The sequence below is a fragment of the Carassius auratus genome, chromosome 12 (genome assembly GCF_003368295.1).
Source record: "Carassius auratus strain Wakin chromosome 12, ASM336829v1, whole genome shotgun sequence".
NCBI classification, from domain to species: Eukaryota; Metazoa; Chordata; class Actinopteri; order Cypriniformes; family Cyprinidae; genus Carassius; species Carassius auratus.
The window spans coordinates 3,790,367-3,811,439 of NC_039254.1; the positions used below are offsets into that span (position 1 = coordinate 3,790,367).

Sequence of the window (21,073 nt, forward strand, 5' to 3'; positions counted from 1 at the left end):
TCTGACCCCAAACTTTTGGTATGTCAATAATTAATGTGCTATTTTTTTCCTGAATGCCGAAATAATACATATAGTGTCAAAATGATAACACTTTGGCCCACCCAGCCACAATGAAAGTGTGCAAACTGCATTTAAAATCTGAAGTATGTAACCTGTTTTAAGCACTAAATTCTCTACAAATTCCAGTATTATCAGCAACAATGACAGCTTTGCCTTCACCTTAAAGAAACTAGCTGTTGCCTGGCATTTTTTGACTCTCGACTCGAACAGCATTTCACAACTGTTTAACACTCTCCACACTTATCTCCACGGTCAATCCTACAAAATGCAAGCCTGCCACTCAGCGCTCATAGAACAGAAAAAGCACATCTCTTCATTCATTCAGAGCACAGATGGTCTAATGCTTAGGGGTTTTGCCTGAAAGAAAACTGAAAACTATCATCATTTACACACCCTTACAGAAAAACTTAAGGGTCAGTATATAATGACAGGTTTTTAATTTTTGGGTCTATTTCAAATCTATCCTCTCTCATGCATGGATGCCCAACGGCAAAAGGCCAAGCCACCTTCAAATGTAAACAGTTACTCTTTGATTAAAGCTTTCCACTCCAAACATTGCACAGTGTTTACCCCGATAGAGCCGCCGATAAAATCCCAGCAGACAGCCAAATGTGTGTGTGTGTGTGTGTGTGTGTGTGTGTTTGTGTTTGTCCACCGAAATGGTTTTCAGTGAACACATGATTATCTCGGACACACACACTTCATAAGCAGTCCTGTGTTGTGACCTGGGGTCTCTAATTGCACATGTGTGCGACATACTGCATCACGGCTTTTTTTTGTAAAACTGAAGGCACACTTTTTGTCCAGTAAAAAAAAAAGTAAAATGTATTTATATACAAAATTTTGTATTTGTTAAAATCAAAACTTGAGACAAAAATCATCAAATATACAGTGAAATATCATTATATCTAATATGACATGACAAATAACAATTTAGTCTTTTAACAGACAAAATGTTGCAGCTTTTTCATAGTCTTTAACTGAAACAAAGCCACTAAAGACTGTCAGCACATCACTGAATAAAACAGCAGCAGGTGTTTTTGTTGTCATTTAAAAACACTAGTTTAGCAACGGACACAAACAGATTTAACAGGGTATGGTTAGAACTGCACAGCTGTACCCAGGCCTAAATTAGACCGGACTGACTGCATGTCAAAAAGACAAGAAGCAAAATTATACCTTTCAGCCCTGGACTCTGGTATTAAACTTCGGTTGGTGAGCTTCAGTGATGTCATTATTACCAGCCATGTGACCGAAGGGAAGAGGCCCTGCTCCAGTGATGTCTAATGAAAAGCCTTAAAAAAAAACAGCATGGTATTAAAATATGAATCTTTTAGGGTCAAAAAATAATATAATTTGCCCCCAGTCTTTTACAGATGAGGCCATTTTCAAAGGCGAACTGTATAGTTTTTAAGTTGTTTTTTTTTTTAGTAATTGCCTACAATATTTAAATTGTATAAAATGCTTTGATGTTCAAAAAGCCAATCATAGGTTGATTCCTAAAGAGTGTATACAGTTTGTCAAACAATGGTAACAAAGAGCAACATAATTGCTTAGGAAACCTGTTTGGACACAATTCAGATTTGGGTCATAGTGGGTCATTAACTTATTTCCAAGTAGAATAATAATAATAATAATAATAAAATGAAAATCAATTAATTTATATTCTTATTTAATAAAGACAAATGATTTTAATAAAATAATGGTCCCACTTTATATTAGCTGTCTGTGGAGGGCCAGAAAGCTCTCGGATTTCATCAAAAAGATGCAATTACTGGACAGTATTGTCAAGTACAATGTAAAAAGGTACACACTGTATTAAATGATTAATTTAAAAAGTAAGTATATAGCAGTCCAGGACACGTGATATAAAGTGGGTCCAAAATATTTTTTATTGTACCAATGAATATTTCACAAAAAGACAAGAAGAGTGCATTAAGTGTACTTTCATTTCATGTTGACTTTACGAATAAAGTTAAATGGCAGAGACTTGAAGGACGGAAGAAAAAAGTTGACAAAAGAAAGTTAGGACTGGTCCTAGGCTGGACAGACACAAGTTTTGATGATATTTCAAACCAACCATTTTATATTTAGCATTTACATCAGAACTCTGCCTGAACTTGTTGAGCTAAATTTGCTCTTGTGTTTTTAAGCAAGAGTGAGTCACTTCTGAAAACGAATCTGAAGATCATTTGCCAGAGGCGATTAATACTGACTATAGTGTGGCACTTTGTTTTCTGAAAGCCAATAAAACCTAGTCCCTAAAATACATATTTATAATTTGAAATGTACATTTCAATTGATTTGATATTTCTATGCAATAAAAATTGCTGTTTTAAAGCAGTTCGAATGGCCGCAAGTGGTTAGAGCATAAAAAGTAGATTAAACGTCTCACTGAATAATGATGTAGATCCAGGTTCTTGATGCCAACATTCTGCAGTTCAAAAATAACCTCAGCCGAAAAACTGAGTCCCAGGACTCAGCAAGACCTTTATCGGTTCAAGAGTCAACAGTCAACACTACCCACGGAGCTTATTCACTCAATACAGATACTGTATCTGTCCTTGTTTCTCACACAATATCTCTACTAGTAGGTCTTTGTAGAGTCACTGGAGACTCATGTCTTGACAAAAGGCCTTCGCTCTGTCCATTTGCTCCGAGAGCGCTAACAGCCGACAGCTTTCATTTCCTCGCTTTTGTGTGAGTGCGTGCATGTGTTTGAAAGAGAGGATCTGCAGCACTGTATGTGAATAATAGATTCAAGCCCGCGGGTTCCCTTCAGCAAGCTCTGCCTGTTTAAGTGAAAGTAGCCAACGGAGACATCTATTACCCTCCTGTCCATCTCTCCTTCTCACTTGTTCTCAAGCACCGCATTAAAAGGCAAAACAAAAAATCCCCTTTTAGTGCAAGACAAGGTCTTACGGAGTACAAAATCAAACCTCAGGGAGTTGACATGAAAACCTTAAATGTAAAAGTCAAATATCTTGATCATATTTTTTCACCTACAGAGATGTTTACCATTTAACTGGACCTACGAAAAGAGACCCCCAACTGATTGCCCGATTAAAGCCAAAAGTGATCGGCCAACCACCAGAGAGCATTTTGCCAACAGATCAAACTGACACCCTAATACATCTGGCTCTAAACACGCTGCATTCAGCCAAAAGAGAAAATGAAGACAGGATAGGAGAAAACAAAGAAGAAAGAGGAACAACAGAGGAGAAGAGGGAGGAGAAATCCCTTCAAATTGATCCCATAGAGACCCTCAAGGTTTCATTTAAGACCCTGGATTAAGCCCTCCAACAAATCACGGGATGTGAGGTAAGAGAGAGAAAGAAAAGGGGGTTGTGAACGAGAGATAATATGTCCTCTGGCTCACATGGAAAACCCCAGTGCTGATGGAACACCATCCCGGTGATAGAAACTAGGTTACAACTTCATCAATGTTGAAAATAATCCAGCGCTTTGAAAAGTTTTCAAGATAATATAATGGCTTAAAGTGTTATGCAGAAACTCCTCGGCAAAGTCCAGAAAATGAATATTTAAAAGAGTCTATCTTTTCCAAATGCATCTGATTAAAATAAGAGCCATGCGTATGTGAACCAGAACCCACTGCCATAAAAATATAGAGCAGGGTACTGTATTTCCTGAGGGACCGGCTCATAGAACAAGGTATAAAGACCACACACAGGTATGAGTAACTCATAATCTTCTCCATCCAATTACTTTAGAAGAATGTTGATGTTCCAGATATATCTGAACTCTGAGGAAAAAACTAGGGGTAGTTGTTCTACAGAAGTTCTAAAAGCAGGACCATGGGAACTTGTTAACACGTCTTTGTTTCCAGATGGGGCTCCAGTAAAGTGTAGAAGTCAGCCAAAAGATTGTACCAGGAGATTTCAGACATATCTGACTATTTTGTGTGAAATATGCATCACACAATCAGTGAACAGTTTGTCTTACATTTCAAGAACATTCAAATGGCCAAACTGCAGATACTCTCCTGCTAAGAACACAAACTGTTAGCAAAAACACGTGCACCAGAATGATGAGAAAAATAGAGTGTGAGTGTGTGAAAAACATGAGTGAGAAGAGGATAAAAAAATAAGTGCAGCTGTCCCTTGTGTGCTTTAACTCTCAGCTGGAGTTCCTCTTTATGGAGCTCTGCTATGCAAGATGCTCATGATGCCTGGGTTTTTCCAGTATAAATTTGTTTGTTTCTCCACGTACTGTTCCTGGGCAAATCCCTTATATGACTGCAACTATGAAACTATGTCATGTTCTGCCTGTCTAGTTACCAAGCAGCGGTGGTTTCCACATCATGACATGCTTTTCAGTGCTCCTCTGGTGCAGGTTGACTTCCTTCAGCACTGCCATGATGGATGACCGACACTCAACATGAATAACTAAACAGCCTCGTAAATTAGCCAGTCACAAATAATATCATTTCACCCACCCCCCACCATTTGCCAACAACACACCTAACATTTCCGGCTGCCCAAGAATTTCTGCTGATGCTTGCCTTGTGCTAAAATAAACATCTGTTATTTTACCTTAACACAGTTTATTAATGTAGTATTACAAGCAGTTAGTTCAGGCCATATCCTTAAGGATTTCCCTTCGTAAACTTAAATGCATAGAAAACAGCAGGGGAAACGATGTTAAGGCAATTCACCTTTAGTAAAAGCCACAGGTGACCTCACTGTAAAGCCGAGACACATCACATGCTAAGCGTAGTAAATTGATTGTCCCCAGAGCAGCCACATCATTAAAGCTAATTCTCATTGCAGATTAAGAGATGTAACAATAAAACTCCAATGCAGGCACAATTGAAATCTTTTTATTTTTATTTTATCAAATTTCAGCCTTGGTAAGCAGAAGAGACGTCTAAGGGTTCTGCACTGTCTGTGTGTGTTTTGCTCTCTGAGACCCAGTTTCTCCTTGTGTTAATTGTTAATTTGATTCCATCCCTGTTTATTTTATCCCTCTGTATCCTGTGTACATAAGCCCCAGTCTGTCCAGTTAGTGTTTGTCAGGTCTACTACCAGTGATGTACGTGAGTCTACCTCCTGTTCCCTGTTTTGGATTTACCCTCTGTGTTGGACTACTAAAGTCTCTTTCCTTTTTACAAGGCCCCCTGTTCCTTCTGTCAGCGTAACATGACAGAAGACCCCACCAACAAACAGGTCTGCCATCCTCCAGCATCGCCGTAACAATAGAATCCCTCACTTCCGCCTCGGCCAGTAGACCCAATGGCTCCACCTTGGATCCTAGCTCCATCGCTTCCATCATCACCCGTCAATCCACCAACTCCACCGGGTTCCCTCATCCCTCGAGCTCTGCCTTGGTCAAACGTCGACATGCCATCACCTCAGGACTCCGTTCCTCTGGCTGCACCTCATCGCTCTGTCTCACCGGCTCCATTGGGCTCCTTCCTCCTGCCAGCTCCACCTTGTTCCTTGGTCGCTGCTGATCTCCACCTCGGTCCCCCCATATCCTCGGCATCCACCTGGCTGTTGGCTCTCCATGTCAGGCTCTCCCGCCACCTGCTCCTCCGCCGTTGGTCAGCCCTCTGGAGTCAGCAGCCATTCCTCCTCCATGGCTCTTCCCTCCGTTGGCTCCACCGTGGGTCGACATTATGGCTGTGGACTGGGTCCAGCTGGTCTCTTCCTGCTCCTAGCCCCTCCTGTCTCCTCCCTCCATCGTCTTCTCCCTGGACTCTGTCTGCCGGCCCCCTTCCAGACATCCGTCCTCCTCCTGAGCCTCCTCCTTAGTTTCTACCCATTTCTCCCCATCTGTTGTTCTAAGGTGTGAGAACGAATCTTCTTGGAGGTGGGCGGTGATATGCCAGGGTTCTGGACTGTCTGTATGCGTTTTGCTCCTGTTGACGTAGTTTGTCATTGTGTTAATTGTTAATAGGATTCCAGATGTGTCTATTTTGTCCCTCATTATCCTGTGTTCATAAGCCCCAGTATGTTCAGTTAGTGTTTGTCGGGGTCTACCAGTGATGTATGTGTGTCTACCTCCTGTTCCCGGTGTTGGATTAACCCTCTGTGTTGGACTAGACTATTAAAAGTCTCTTTTGATTATTCACGGCTCCGTGTTACTTCTGGCAGCGTAACGTCATATCGTCTTTCAAAAACCTTTTTTTTTTCTTCTGAAAATTAAACCCAAATTTTCGTATTAAATAGCTATATATAAACACATTAATTACTATATAATGCAGTGAACAAAGCTCTATAAAATTACAGTTGAACTACTGATGTCACATGGACTATTTTATCAATGTCCTTAGTTTCTGTGCCTTGAATGTGATGGTTGCATTGCTGTCTATGAGTCACAGAAAACTGTCAGATTTCATCAAAAATATCTTAATTTGTGTTTCGAAGATGAAGGTCTTACGACATTATTGATTAATCGAGACAGAATTTTCATTCTAGGGCAAACTATTCTTTAAATAGTCTATACACACACACACACACACACACACACCTGTGACCACATATCAACTCAATTCCATATTAAAATTTTACTCGGGCACGGTAAACTAAACTTTGCCTCCTCAGGGTCCACATATTCATATGTCTCTATAAATTGTTATTGGCTAGCTCGTAGCCCATTGACCAGAGAGCAGATAAAAAAAAAAAAAAAAAACTTTTGGCCCCATGTGAACGAGAAACCGAAAGCTACATGTAATGATAATCACGTCCTCTGTAAAAGTGCTGGTGGGACACAGCGGCAGTTTAAGGACTTATGCTGACTCATGACTTCCGCTTTCGTACATGCTTCTTTGTTTTGTCAAGGTGATTTACTGCAACTTCCTGAATGTGCTGAAAGCAGCCAGAGTGAGTATGAGAGAGTCAGTAAGTGTGAAGCAAATATGAATTATTTAGGGATGCACCAATAGGATTTTTTTTGGCCGATATCGATACTGATTTTTAACAAACACCTATTGGCCGATACTGATACCGATATTGGTAAAGCATTGATCAAAATAAAATTGATCAGTTCACTGTTCACTTCACAGTTCAGAGAATTGGTATTAGAATGTTTCTGTTATTTAAAATAACAGAAACATTATTTACATTAACATTACATTAACATTATATATGGTCACTTGACATTATTTTTTAAAAGATATTTACAAATTTTTGTAGCATGAAAAAAAAAAAAAAAAACGCTACCGAAACTGAAGCTTACCCCTCTCATTCTGCACATTTACAAATGTCAACATACAAATGTCACTCACACTTTCAACATAAAACATCATCCTTTACATAGGCTATAACAGCACAATGAGGCGGTGGTTAAACTGAACGGCACGGACTGTACTACGGAATATTAATTAAGCAGTATAACTTTTTATGTATCTTTAACTGTATTTTATTTTGATAATGAACAGGCTGCGATGTCAAGTTAGCAAAAATATGTTGTATGTGCGTGTTAGTCACTAATCTGATTCAAAACTATAAAGCTTCTAAAAAATAAAGAAAACTGCTTTCTTTTCAATGAACTTCGAAGCGGAATGCAATGATGCCAACGATTTAAGTGAGATATATTTTGTGTATAGGCATATATAGTTCTATTTATGTAGCCTTGATAGTTTAATTTTTTCTCTGTTCACAGAAACGCTGCAGTTGCTTGATGTTAGCTTGTGTGAATCCATGTTCTACACGATACTGCCATTTTCGCTGGTTTCAAACACAAAAAGCTGCATATTACCTGCCATTAATTTTATTTTGGAAAGTATTTAATTATTTTGCCCAGAGAAAACACTGGATTATGCAACAGTCATGCAACTCATTGTCTCCATACAGTTAATTAAAGGGGGGGTGAAATGCTATTTCATGCATACTGAGTTTTTTACACTGTTAAAGAGTTGGATTCCCATGCTAAACATGGACAAAGTTTCAAAAATTAAGTTGTACGTTTGAAGGAGTATTTTTGTTCCCAAAATACTCCTTCCGGTTTGTCACAAGTTTCGGAAAGTGTTTTTCGAGTATGGCTCTGTGTGACGTTAAATGGAGCGGAATTTCCTTATTTGGGTCCTAAGGCACTTCTGCCGGAAGAGCGCGCGCTCCCGTATAGCGAGGCTGAGCAGCACAGACATTTCACTGATCAGAGCAATTCACTGATCAGAGCGAGACTGGTCCTTTAACAGCATTAAAGGACCAGTGGATGTTGTGCAAGAGTTTTTGTTTGTTCCCTGCATTTCGAAGATGCTTGTTCACAAGGCCCAGTTTGACGACGGATTTGCGTATCGTTTATTTCTTAAGGATGATGCAATCCCAATGAAAAAGGGTCACGATCGTGTGTTGGAACCGCAGGCGGTGAGTAAAACTGCTTCAACGTCACGTCACGCCTCCAGCCGGTCGTGTTTTTCCGGGAAAAATCGGTACAGACTATCTTTCTCTTATGAATATAATAAAACTAAAGACTTTTTGGATTTATGAAGGATGCAGTACTACTCTATATGTACTCAAGATTAACAGGATATTGAGTGAAAACGAGCATTTCACCCCCCCTTTAATATATACCTTCGTTATCAGCCCTTAACATGCTATTTCTGATATGCCAATGGCTTTAAAATAATCAAAAATTATACGATAAATATCAGCAGCCGATACATCAGCGCATCCCTAAAATTATTATTTGTTGTAATAGACTAAGTTTTGATTTTCCTAAACTATGCATTTAATTTAGCTGTATTTTTTTAAAGCCTTAGTAGTTTAGCAAAACGGTTCTGGGTTAGGCTAAATATAGTCAAGCTGTAGTCAAGACCCTGTAAGCTCAGCCTTTACCTCTGGAGAGGTAAAAATTCACTGATGTTCTCAAGATAGACCTCATTCTTGTCCTTTTAAGAACAATGTCTAAATTTAAATGAACATTAGGAAGGAAACTGTCTCATGACTTTATCCTGTGGCTGCTTTTTTGTTTATCATAAAACCACTATTGACTCTACAGAGGGCATGTGCTCTTACTCAAAAGTATGTAAAAGGACAGGATGTTTCCCTCTACCATGCAGAATGTACGCATGAATGACAGAGGAAGAGACTGTCTTTTTGTCGCACTCAGATCAAGCAGCAGTGTCATAATCACACATGCTGAAGCAGCAGAGGGCGAACATCACTCGCTATCAGCTGCTCTACATTATGGCTTTATTTAGCCGTGGGAGTTAGGAGGATATCCGGTGGGTGGCGGCCACTTCCTATGTGAGACCGCAGGTTAAGCTTTGGTCACAGGTTTGTGTAGCTCTGCTCGGAAGCAGGTAGAGCATACATAGTATCTCATGTTACTCGGCAGGAGTGCTTTCTACTGACTGCACAAAGAGCAAGAAAGCCACAGCACTTTAACGCTGGCAGTCTGGGTAATCTTTTTACAGTGTGCTACTGATTTACACAAGAATCTATAAGGTTGGGAAACCAAGAATTCATTCTCATTCAGAACCGAGTGAATGAATAAATAAATAAAAGTAAACAAATAAATACAAACACTAGGTGGCCCTTACTGGGGAGTACCTGGGCAAACGATGCAAGAAAGAGGTGTTGCAAAGAGATGTATCCAACTGTACAACTGACTCCTCTCAAAGACTGAAGAACAGAGTTCATTATGCAGATTGTCAGAAAGCACTAAACTATGTTTCTGCGGCTGAAGCAAATGTCGGATTGTTATCACAATCTAGATCAGATTGCAATTTTTCAAAAATCAGTTATCTGCAGCATTGTAATTTAACTTAAAAAATGTAATTTTATTTATGCCTTTATTTTCGAAAGGACAGTAAGTTTATAGGAAGCAAAAAAAGACCCATAGGTCGATCGCGAAGACAATGCTGGTAGATCACTCTTTAGATCAGTGGGGCGTGAGACGACTTAAAACTAAAATATAATATATTCAATAATGTTATGATTATTATGTTAAATAATATAAATAAATAACAGCAACACGTCTCTACGTATTCTGTGATGTTATGTGTTTCAAAGCAGCAAACTGTTTCGTATCGCGCTGTGAAATAGCCTACAGACTGAAAGGCGGTTTAAAACAACTGTAGGAGCATATGATATGCAAACTACAGCTCTTGGCTGGATAAAAGAAGCCAGTGTCAAACTAAAAATCGACCCTTATGACTGGCTTTGTGGTTCAGGGTCACATTTTAAGACTAACAACAGTGTTCTATGTTCTTGTTTTTGTCCTAATACACAATTTACGGTTTTGTATAATGATTAATAACATGCTGTTATGGTCACTAAGACAGAATTTCTGTTTTGTTGAGCACACCCCAAACGTAGCCCAACCTCAGAAAAATGTACTTCGTTTCCATTTCTGGTGGGTGAGAGCAGATTTAAAAAGTCCCAAAATAAGAGCGACCCTAATAAATACACTTTACTATATATACATACTATTATTATACAAAAAAAAAAGATACAGTTAGATAACCTAAAAATGTTAGTATTTGTTTGTTTATAATGCATAATTTTGATTTTTTAACCAAAAAAGTGGTTCTTTCTTAAAAGCATTTATCAAAGAAATATTAATGGTAGTGTTAACGCAGTCTTTAAGGAATCTGAACCAAAAAAGTTTTTAAGTTTCCCATCACTAATAATCTTAGGGAGAGACTAAAAGGTCCGAAAGGAATGCCTTGGCCAAAATGCTCTTTAAAATTGGGTTGCTCAGTTTTATTTATTATGCAAGGGTATTCTCTGAAGTTCAAATGCAATGCAACATTAGAAAAATACACAATCCTGGTCATATCCTGTTGAGATGAACTCCACCTGTGCAGGCAGGCACCTGAAAACATAGAGAAGCTTCCGGTTCATCTCTGATCGGATCTGCTCGTTCAGTTCTGCTCGTTCTGGTATTTGGCTCCGGCACAGCAGGGGGAATGCAGTGCCTTGACTCTCTTTGCAGTTTAAGAGGTTTCAGAGGCTGGGAATGATTACTGCTCATGGGGCAATTAGTCAGTACACCACGGGACTATATTTAGACTGTCTCAGCAGGTCCATCACTGGGTCAGGCCCAAATAACATTGCTGTTTGTTCCGTACGGCCCCGGGTTTCCATTTACAAAGACTGGCGTTTTTTGGTCAAAGCGGGGGTGACCGCACATCCAAAGCTCTCTCTCTCTCTCTCTCTCTCAATCTTTCTCTCCCCATCCATCTGTCAGGTGCTCAGAGAGAAAAAGAGTTGGAAGAGAATCCGTGGGAAAAGATAGTGAACGGGAGAGATGAACATCAGGATTATAAAACACAAACCATACTATGTTTCTTTTATTAAAAGTGTGTAGTCAAAACCTGCTGATAAGATTATATTCTGATCCTACAAGGGTTTTCCTGTTTGGAAAGTGCGAGTAATATAAGAAATAAAAATGAACTAGCAGATAGGTCTCATTTCTTTTTTCTTCTCTAAACATTTAAAGTGAATCTTTAACAGGATGTATCAAGTATCCTGTCACTATGTTGCGCTAAACCATCGTTATCGCTAAGATTGATCACAGGCCACCTCTGTAGTATCAGAGCCATTCATCTGTTCTTATGGTAACATGAGTGACAGCTCCAATATCCAATGACAAGCCTTTAAATTCTTCTTCCTCATTATGAGGTGGATGAAATGCAGAACTGCCTCATGAAAGTCTGGTTCTAAATTATTGCTTAAAGTACGTGAGAAGACAATATTGTTCACTTGAGCACTAAAACTTGAGTTTCACCAATCAGCTTGGTCTTACTCTGAGCCAAATGACTGGTATAGATTTCTCAAATAACTGTTTTCCCATGCCTGCGATTAAGGAAAGCTGAAAAAAATTTAAAAAAACACGTTTCACCACCACCGTTGTCAGGAGGCAAAACGCAGAAGATTTTTATCCTTAAAAACAGGAGGTTCGCCCACACTCTCACCTGGGATCTCTCTTGGCCAGTGTAAGGAAGCCAGGAGGTTATGGGAGCCTGGGAATGTTTAGTATGAAGAAAGTGATCCGAAAGGAGCTGGAGCTGGGGGAATTGGACAGGAAACATGGAAAGTAACCCTTTCCTGTCTTAAGAGGGTGAGAGAGAAGGGGAAAAAATGCTATAAAAACAGGGCATTAAGGATTTGACTCATTTCCACACTAATGCAAAGTTGGAGACCTGTCAGCATAGGTACAGGCAGCAGCCGGGAAAGAATAAATGCTGATATTATGAAAAACATGGAAACAGGCTGAGCCAAAAGTCTCCATTGTGACCATTTCATTTTCCACACGGTGCAAGACACCAAAACAGTTTATGTTTACTTAATTTAAAAGCATAGTGATTCATTACAATCCAAGAAAAAGACCAAGACAACAATTTTCAAATGTTCTGTGCTGATTTTGGGTAAAAATCTGGATTTAAACATGGAAAAATTTGCTAAATTGAGTTGAATTTACTTTTATTGGTAGCTGAATGCATTATGAAATAAGAAAATAATAAAGACATAAACTTGTGAATGACATGCGTTCAAATTCTGCAGGTTATTGCAGGCAGCGATGCCGTGTGGGCCTGTCCATCACTAATCAAACCATATTATTAGTAACTTGCAGAGAACAGAGAACAGAGGCAGAGAACTAGTGGAAGAGAACAGACACAGGGGAGATAAGAAGACAAGTTAAGCGCTGCAGTGTGTTCTTATCGATTTTTATAAATATTTCAAATCAATTCATGTCTTCGCTGCCCAGAGCATTTCTTTTCTTTAACTCTCTGGCCAGAGGACATTTCTGCATGATATTGAACGTGACAAACATTACCTATGAAAGCTCAGGAAACAGCTCGGCTTCATAAAGCAGTCAGGCAATAATCACAATCCTGAACATGCTGTGGCACATGATCACTTCCAATAAGGGGAAGAGGGCCTACATTTACATTTATTTGACGTTTTTATCCAAAGCGACTTACAATTGCTATATATGTCAGAGGTCGTACGCCTCTGGAGCAACTAGGGGTTAAGTGTCTTGCTCAGGGACACATTGGTGTCTCACAGTGGATTCGAACCCGGGTCTCTCACACCAAAGGCATGTGTCTTATTCACTGCGCCAACACCACCCACAAAGCCTATGGTAATGAGGACGAAACATCAAGGGTCAATGGATTTTAGGATGTTACAGAAAGAACAAGAGATAACAGAATGCCACAGTAAAGGCAAAAATAACAAGGAATAATCTGGTTATTAGTTCTATACAGGACGCTAAATATTCTAAAGTAACTCAAAAAGGAGCAGGAGTCATAATTATAAGTAAATAACGGCAAAAAAATGTATAGTTCATTCAGAATTTTAAATCATTTCCATACAACAATGGTTCATATGGACCATGGCTGATAACGAAAATAACAAAACAGCAAACAAGCATAAAAGTGGTCTGTAATAAGTCTTCTGACAAAAAGACAATGAAAGTCAAAACAATTTGGTTACCAACATTCTTCAAAATATCTTCTTCCACATAAGAAAGTCAAACAGGTTTGGAATGACATAGGGTTTTTCTCAATACTGTTACTGAATCATTAAGTGAATATATTGTTAAATCAGTTCTATCCGACAGCAGGATAACTGAAAAGAACCAACTCAAAATAATGATTAATGCACTCAATATGATTCTTCTGAAGTAGTACTTAAGTCAACAGCTCACTAGGGCAAAATTATACTTCTTTTTTGTTCTGTTTCTCTAAAGACCGCTTAATAATTTATGTGTTACATAAAAATAGGTTTGGAACAACACGAGGATGAGTAAATAATGACAAAATGCTCATTTTTGACTGAACTATCCCTTTAAATGTATTCCAACCCATAAAAATTCAGAAACCTATCCAGAATTACACAGCTTTAATACTTAATCACAAAGATAACATTCTTCCTCAAAATAACATTGAGAACCAAAAATTGGCATGTAGCTGAGAATACATTTTCCCTGGAGAAATCCCTATGAAATATCCAAAGAGGAAACAACGTGTGTGTGTAGGAGGACAACGAGGGAGATTAAGTGAGTGGAGGAATGAGAGAAGGAAAGAAAAGAGATTACTTTGGCAATCGGACCAGGTGATAAAACAGCAGACATGCTCGATGGACAGTATATAAAAAATGTTTGTTATTTATCGGTCAGCTCGAGTGAAATGAAATAACAGCCTGCCCTGCTTTACGCTGGTCTGTGTATGGGAAACTGATTCAAGCATATCCTTGGGGTGACATAATTTATTGAAATAAAATTCAGATGACTTTAAATATGTATAACAAACACATCATGAGCAGGGCTTACCAAGAGTACATTGGGGATTATATGTAGCATGACGTTGGCGCTCTTCTCAGCAGATGTCCCGAATGACTAAGAAATAAAGCGGCTGCAATAAGAGAGATGATTCGTGCCATTTTATGTCACTCAATGTACCCAGTTTATACATGAGTATAATATTCTGCAATCCCTGGGCAGCTTGAACAAAATAACTGAAATCACTTAGAGGCCTCTGCTGTCGAGGAGGATTGTGGTTCCTTTAACTTGTGCATTTCAATGGCCCATGGAAACTCTGACATGCACTCTTTTCTCTGTTCTATAAAAAGAGGGAGATATTCAGAAGATTTATGTTTTATCATTTTCCAATGAAATGAGTAGAGCTGCAGATACAATATCTTTTTGGCTAGTGCTCTTATGAGCATAACAACAATGATTATATTTATTCTGGTGACCGGGTCAGGCTAATAATTTTCCCCTGCCCTAACGACATTTTCACTAACCCCAAAGCCAAAATAATTTTTTTTTTTTTTTCTTTTTTTAGAAAGTGAAAGTGACCGTGAAAAAAGCCAACTAATTATTCTGGTGAAAGCCATTTTTTTTTTATTACTTAACATTTAATCTTTTTTAAATTGCAAAAATACACCCATCGCCCACTTTATTTGGTACACCTGTTCAATTGCTTGGTAACACAAATTACTAATCAGCCAATTACATGGCAGCAACTCAATGCATTTAGGGATCTAGATGTGGTGAAGATGACTTGAAGTTCAAACCGAGCATCAGAATGGGGAAGAAATGGGATTTAAGTGACTGTGGAATGTTTGTTGATGCCAAGTATTTCAAAAACTGCTGATCTACAGGGATTTTCATGCACAACTATCTCTAGGTTTTACAGAGAATGATCAGAAAAAGAGAAAATATCCAATGTGCAGCAGTTGTGTGGACAAAAATGCCTTGTTGATGTCAGAGGTCAGAGGAGAATGGGCAGACTGGATAGAGATGATAGAAAGGCAACAGTAACTCAAATGACCACTCGTTACAACCAAGGTATGCTCTGAACGCACAACAACCCTGAAGCAGATGGGCTACAGCAGCAGAAAACCACACATCAGGTGCTGCTACTGTCTGCTAAGAACAGGAAACGGAGAAGATTGGAAAAACATGGCCTGGTCTGATGAGTCTCGATTTCTCGAACATTTGGAGTAAAGAACATGAAACAATGGATCCATCCTGACTTGTCTCAATGGTTCAGCCTGCTGGTGGTGGTGTAATGGTTTGGTGGATATTTTCTTGGCACACTTTGGGCCCCTTAGTACCAATTGAGCATGGTCTAAACGCCACAGCCTACCTGAGTATTGTTGCTGACCATGTCCCTTTATGAAAACAGTGTACCCATCTTCTGTACCTGTAGTTTTACAATGTTAATTCCATGATGAATGGTGGTGATTTGTTTTTACTAAACAATGTTTTTCCTGGTTTCCAGACCACTGGCCTTTGTTCTGATATCTGTAGCTTTAGCAGAATTCTGCGCCCAATCTGAATGCTTCTCACAAGATTTCAGAGATCTTATTGATTCTGCGATGAATTCGACTGCTTTCTTCACTGCATCTCCCAGAGCTGTGTTTAATGATGTTACGTGAGCGTGATCAGCCCGTGACTCTGGGCTGAGCAAACAAATAGTCTACACTGCATAGCCCAAATGAGTAGCGCAGATTCGTTCCAATGTGGCTCTTGTAAATCGGTCATGATGAGAATGCAAAGGCGGTTCAATCCATTTTTGGAACCTATTGATGCATTTCCACCGCAAGAACTTTCCCCAGGAACTAGGGACGTTGGCCTGGTACTTGGTGTGTTTCCAGCGCAGGAACCAGGAACTAAATAAAGTTCCAGGTAAAAAATGCCCCTCAGAAAGTCCCTGCTTTCGAGGTGGTACTTTTTCAAAAGTTCCGGAACTTTCGGTGGAGGGACTTGGACACTAAACATCCTGATTGGTTGAGTTCACGCAGCATTGGTTGAGTTCAACAACCATTTATTCAGATAATTTTAAAAATATTACGGTTATTGTGTCATGAAATGTTTTTTATAAGTATTTCAGGCGAGAATGTAGTAGTTTAAAACTCAAATCTGTGGTTTATTTATAAAGACAGCGCCCCTTTAAAAATGTTTTCTCGGAGACCGTGAGCTCCACGCAATCAGCGAGAACTCAATCCTCATGTATCCGCCGAGAGCAGCCTCAACTCAGCTAGACCTTCTGATATGTGCCGCTTCGTTTTGGGTAAATCTAACAGGTTATCTTTGGTCTTTATTCAATTTATCTACATGTTTAAAATGAAAATAATAATTAATATTTCGTTTCATTGTAATGGCTGTATATATATATATATATACACACATGCATATCCCTGAATTAAGTAAATTTCTGCAGCTGTTATTATGTTTAAATGAAAACGAAAGGAGGCAGAGGTGTTTGATATCCTATTTCGTTTTATTGTAAATATACAGTGAGGAAAATTGCAGTAGCCATGGTCAGATGACTGAAGTTATCAAGTACGCTGCTGTTTACGCGGACATCACATTCCCGAGTCGAATGCACAAAGTCTGAACTACCGAGGACGCACATCCAAAATCAGCGCACTTTGTATTGAGAAACGCGTGCAGACCTACGTCACCAGTCTATTTGCCTAATCTTCCCGGTACTTTACACTACGTTGGAAACGCAGCAAGCAACAGGTCTGGAGGGAAAATAGTTCCTGGTGAAAAACGTTCCTGGTACAAATGTTCTGGGTAATTTCGGTGTAAAAACGGCATTTCTTTGACTAAATGCGTATTGCGATGAGGTCACGGGATACATTTAAGCACAAAACCTGAAGCAATTACAAAAATGTGTGCACTCTTGTAAAAATTGCAGAGTTTACTTGATTTAACACAGAATTGCAAAATCCTGGAGGGACCGTATAATGCAACTATCAAACAGGCATAATTCATAAACAAATGGCATAAACTCAAAACATCAAATATATATATATATATATATATATATACATATACATATTGTCACGGGAGGAGCACAAGACAGACACAGTGGGCGTGGCGTCAGGCCTCGGAGAGGCTTTTATTAACAGAAATCATAAAACAAAGGGAATAAAAGTGGCCAAAGGGGGGAAGTGTCCAAAATAACAGGGGATCTGGTGTCCTCGTTGTGCTGCGGGGTTTGTGTGGGTCAGGCAGTGTTCACCGAGGAAGGGTCCAGGCAAGGGGCGGAGTCCGGCGGCCGCACGCGCTCCCCTCCTAGGTCCGGGGCGCGAGGGGCGGCGGCTTCTCCTAGCGGCCGCGTCTCTCTCATTGGCCGCGGCGCTGGTAGGGGATCGACGGCCCGGCATCCTGGCCCGTCGGCCGTGTATACGGGTGCGGTTCCCATCCGGATCGCGGGTCCGGCAGCTCACGTCTTGGTGGCGCGGGAGTCCCTCAACGCACCCTTCCTGGACCCACGAGGACACCAGTGTGCATGCACGGGGAAGAGACCGGTCTCCTGAGGAGAGGCGCGTTGGGCTTTTAAACAGCGGCGGTAATGAGGCTCCACTTCCTTCAGGTGTGCCCCATCACACGCCGCCAGCCCTGACTCGTCCAGCGCCCCTCCTCTCACACACCCACTCCAGTCGGGAGCCTGGTGAAGGGCGGCGATTTAGGACGGGGTGCCGGTGATAATCAGGGAGGAGGCAGCTGACTCGTCACATTCCCCCTCCCAAGCGACATCCCCGTCCCCAGGGCGCCACCCACACGGGAGTGCTACCATCCTCAACCAGGCTCCAAACGGTCGGAGTGGGCGGGGCTTCCTCTCCGGGCGGTCCTCCCTCTCGCAGCGCACCAGAACAGGGACAGAGAAACCGGGTTTTAGTGACAGCCTCAACCAACCACAGGGTAAAATGACAATGGAAAAGTCACTTACCCCTTGTGTGGCTGGGAGGCTGTCCCCAGTTTTCCTCCGTCCCAGTCTGGGTTCTCACGAACGTTTGCAAGCGAGAGGGAGTGACGTCACCAGACGTTTCCCAACTGCGCTGTCTAGGCTCCGCCTGCCCGCATTCTCCACCAGTGTCACGGGAGGAGCACAAGACAGACACAGTGGGCGTGGCGTCAGGCCTCGGAGAGGCTTTTATTAACAGAAATCATAAAACAAAGGGAATAAAAGTGGCCAAAGGGGGGAAGTGTCCAAAATAACAGGGGATCTGGTGTCCTCGTTGTGCTGCGGGGTTTGTGTGGGTCAGGCAGTGTTCACCGAGGAAGGGTCCAGGCAAGGGGCGGAGTCCGGCGGCCGCACGCGCTCCCCTCCTAGGTCCGGGGCGCGAGGGGCGGCGGCTTCTCCTAGCGGCCGCGTCTCTCTCATTGGCCGCGGCGCTGGTAGGGGATCGACGGCCCGGCATCCTGGCCCGTCGGCCGTGTATACGGGTGCGGTTCCCATCCGGATCGCGGGTCCGGCAGCTCACGTCTTGGTGGCGCGGGAGTCCCTCAACGCACCCTTCCTGGACCCACGAGGACACCAGTGTGCATGCACGGGGAAGAGACCGGTCTCCTGAGGAGAGGCGCGTTGGGCTTTTAAACAGCGGCGGTAATGAGGCTCCACTTCCTTCAGGTGTGCCCCATCACACGCCGCCAGCCCTGACTCGTCCAGCGCCCCTCCTCTCACACACCCACTCCAGTCGGGAGCCTGGTGAAGGGCGGCGATTTAGGACGGGGTGCCGGTGATAATCAGGGAGGAGGCAGCTGACTCGTCACAATATATATATATATATATATATATATATACATATACATATACATATACATATATATATACATATACATATACATATACATATACATATACATATACATACATACATATATATATATATATATATATATATATATATACACACACACAGCTGTGCTTATAAGTGTACATACACCTTGAAGAATATATGCAAATAGACCCATGTTAATAATTTTAACAAAATAAGAGGATCATGAAACTTGCATGTTACTCTTTATTTAATACTGACCTGAATAAGCGGTTTCACGTAACAGATGTTTATATATACACTCCACACAAAAAAAAATAAATAAATAACTGAATTTATAAAAATGACCCCATTCAAAATTTTACATGCACTTGAATCTTAATACTTTGGAAATTTTTTGAAAAGAAATTATTTTGTTTATTTACATTTTTCAGGTTATCAAATGAAGGCACAAAACATTCATTTAATTTTTATTTTAATTACTGAAAATTAAGCAAACTTTATTTTTTACAAAGGGGATTTATTATGAAAAATAAAACATGGAAGAAATGTTGTTTGATTATTCCTTAAAAATATTATGTTTGTTTCATTTTAGTATTAGTAGTAGTAGTAGTGGTAGGCTATACATTCTGCTGAACAAGAGTAATACATTTCTGGCAAATACTTGTCTTTAAACCAAACTGGACTTTTATTTTGACGGGTTATCGTGAATCCCTTTACAGTTCTGTGTGTGATGTGACGCTAGTTTTACTCAAATCAAATGGTCAAATGCTCATGAAGTGACAGTGTCAGTGCAGTTCTGGCGATGTTGTTCATGTGTTTACGTCCTCATCCGCTTCCATGTGTGTAATAGACCGAGTTGCGCTTCTGTGCCCTTCATTAACACAGACACGCATAACATGCAGGATTCATATTTAAATGGACTTTTCCAACTTAATATTTACAGTTACTAGTCCATATCGCGATTTGATGTACGTGCAATGACCTACTTTTGATGAATTCATTCAAAATTTGAACAATTCTGTGACATTCCGCTTTTAACTGTAAATTACATTTTTATGGACTGGATACTGTGATTCGGTCCGTGTTTTATGCATCGCAGAAATCATAGGGCCCTAAGATAGTTACATGTTTCCCAGAAGACAAAAGTAAAATTTACCCTGATCTTTAAATTCAAAATGTTTTAACCCCCCGGCTCTTAATGTATGTTTTTTCCTTCTGAAGCATCAGTGAGCATTTGAAACTAAGTCCCTTAGTTCTCCTTACTGTGAAAATATGGATCTCAAAATCATACAGTCACTTTTGGAGAGGGTTCAAATATGCAGAAGATGCTGGAAAAAACAAAGAATGTTCAGGAACAGAAGGATTTTTCTGAAGAACAGCAGGAATAATAAAAAAATAAGGAACTAAAAACTTTTTACAATCAATACATAATTAAACTGTTGAGGCACTATGGCAAGCCATTTACTTGTTGCTTCGAGGTTATGAATTCTTGATGTCAACAATTAAATTTTCACAAGTTAAAATGCTAAATTTTTATATCAGGAATTGGATGTCTAGTAACGATGGCTATTTTTGATATCAGGAATTACATTTCCACTAGTAAGAATGTTAGTTCTTGATATCAACAATGACATTTTCACTAGTGATTGTTATCAGTAATTAAATTTTAACTACAAAAAAATATATATATATTTCTTGATGTGTGTAATTGTATTTTCACTAGTTAAATGTTACCATAGACTGCCATTCAAAAAATCTAATGTTGATATCAAGAATTTATTTCTTACTAGTTAAAATTCCAATTGCACATATCAGAAATATTCTTACTAGTAAAGACCTTTGCTTTTGAGATCAGTAATCACTAGTGCAATCTATTCTTGATATCAACAACCACTAGTAAAATTTTTCATTTTTGATATCAATGATTCAACGTCACTAGTGACAATGTTAATTTCTGATATCATGAATGTGATTGTTACTAGTAACAAAAGTCATTTTACACATCAGAAATT

At 40.0% G+C, this 21,073-nt stretch overlaps 1 protein-coding gene across 4 annotated transcripts in view; it reads right to left on the bottom strand.

Annotated features, from left to right (window-relative positions):
• Positions 1-21,073, bottom strand: part of LOC113111526 (zinc finger protein 438-like) — a 54,770-nt gene that overhangs the window by 18,841 nt on the left and 14,856 nt on the right. For 2 of the 4 annotated variants that reach the window (XM_026276322.1, XM_026276326.1), the window contains exon 2: positions 1,240-1,355. The exons of 1 other annotated variant lie outside the window; for it this stretch is intronic. The gene's annotated coding sequence lies outside the window, so the exon portion shown is untranslated. Of the gene's footprint in view, positions 1-1,239; positions 1,356-11,947; positions 12,085-21,073 lie in introns of all 4 variants that reach the window. One more of the 4 variants, XM_026276324.1, reaches the window with a different exon arrangement.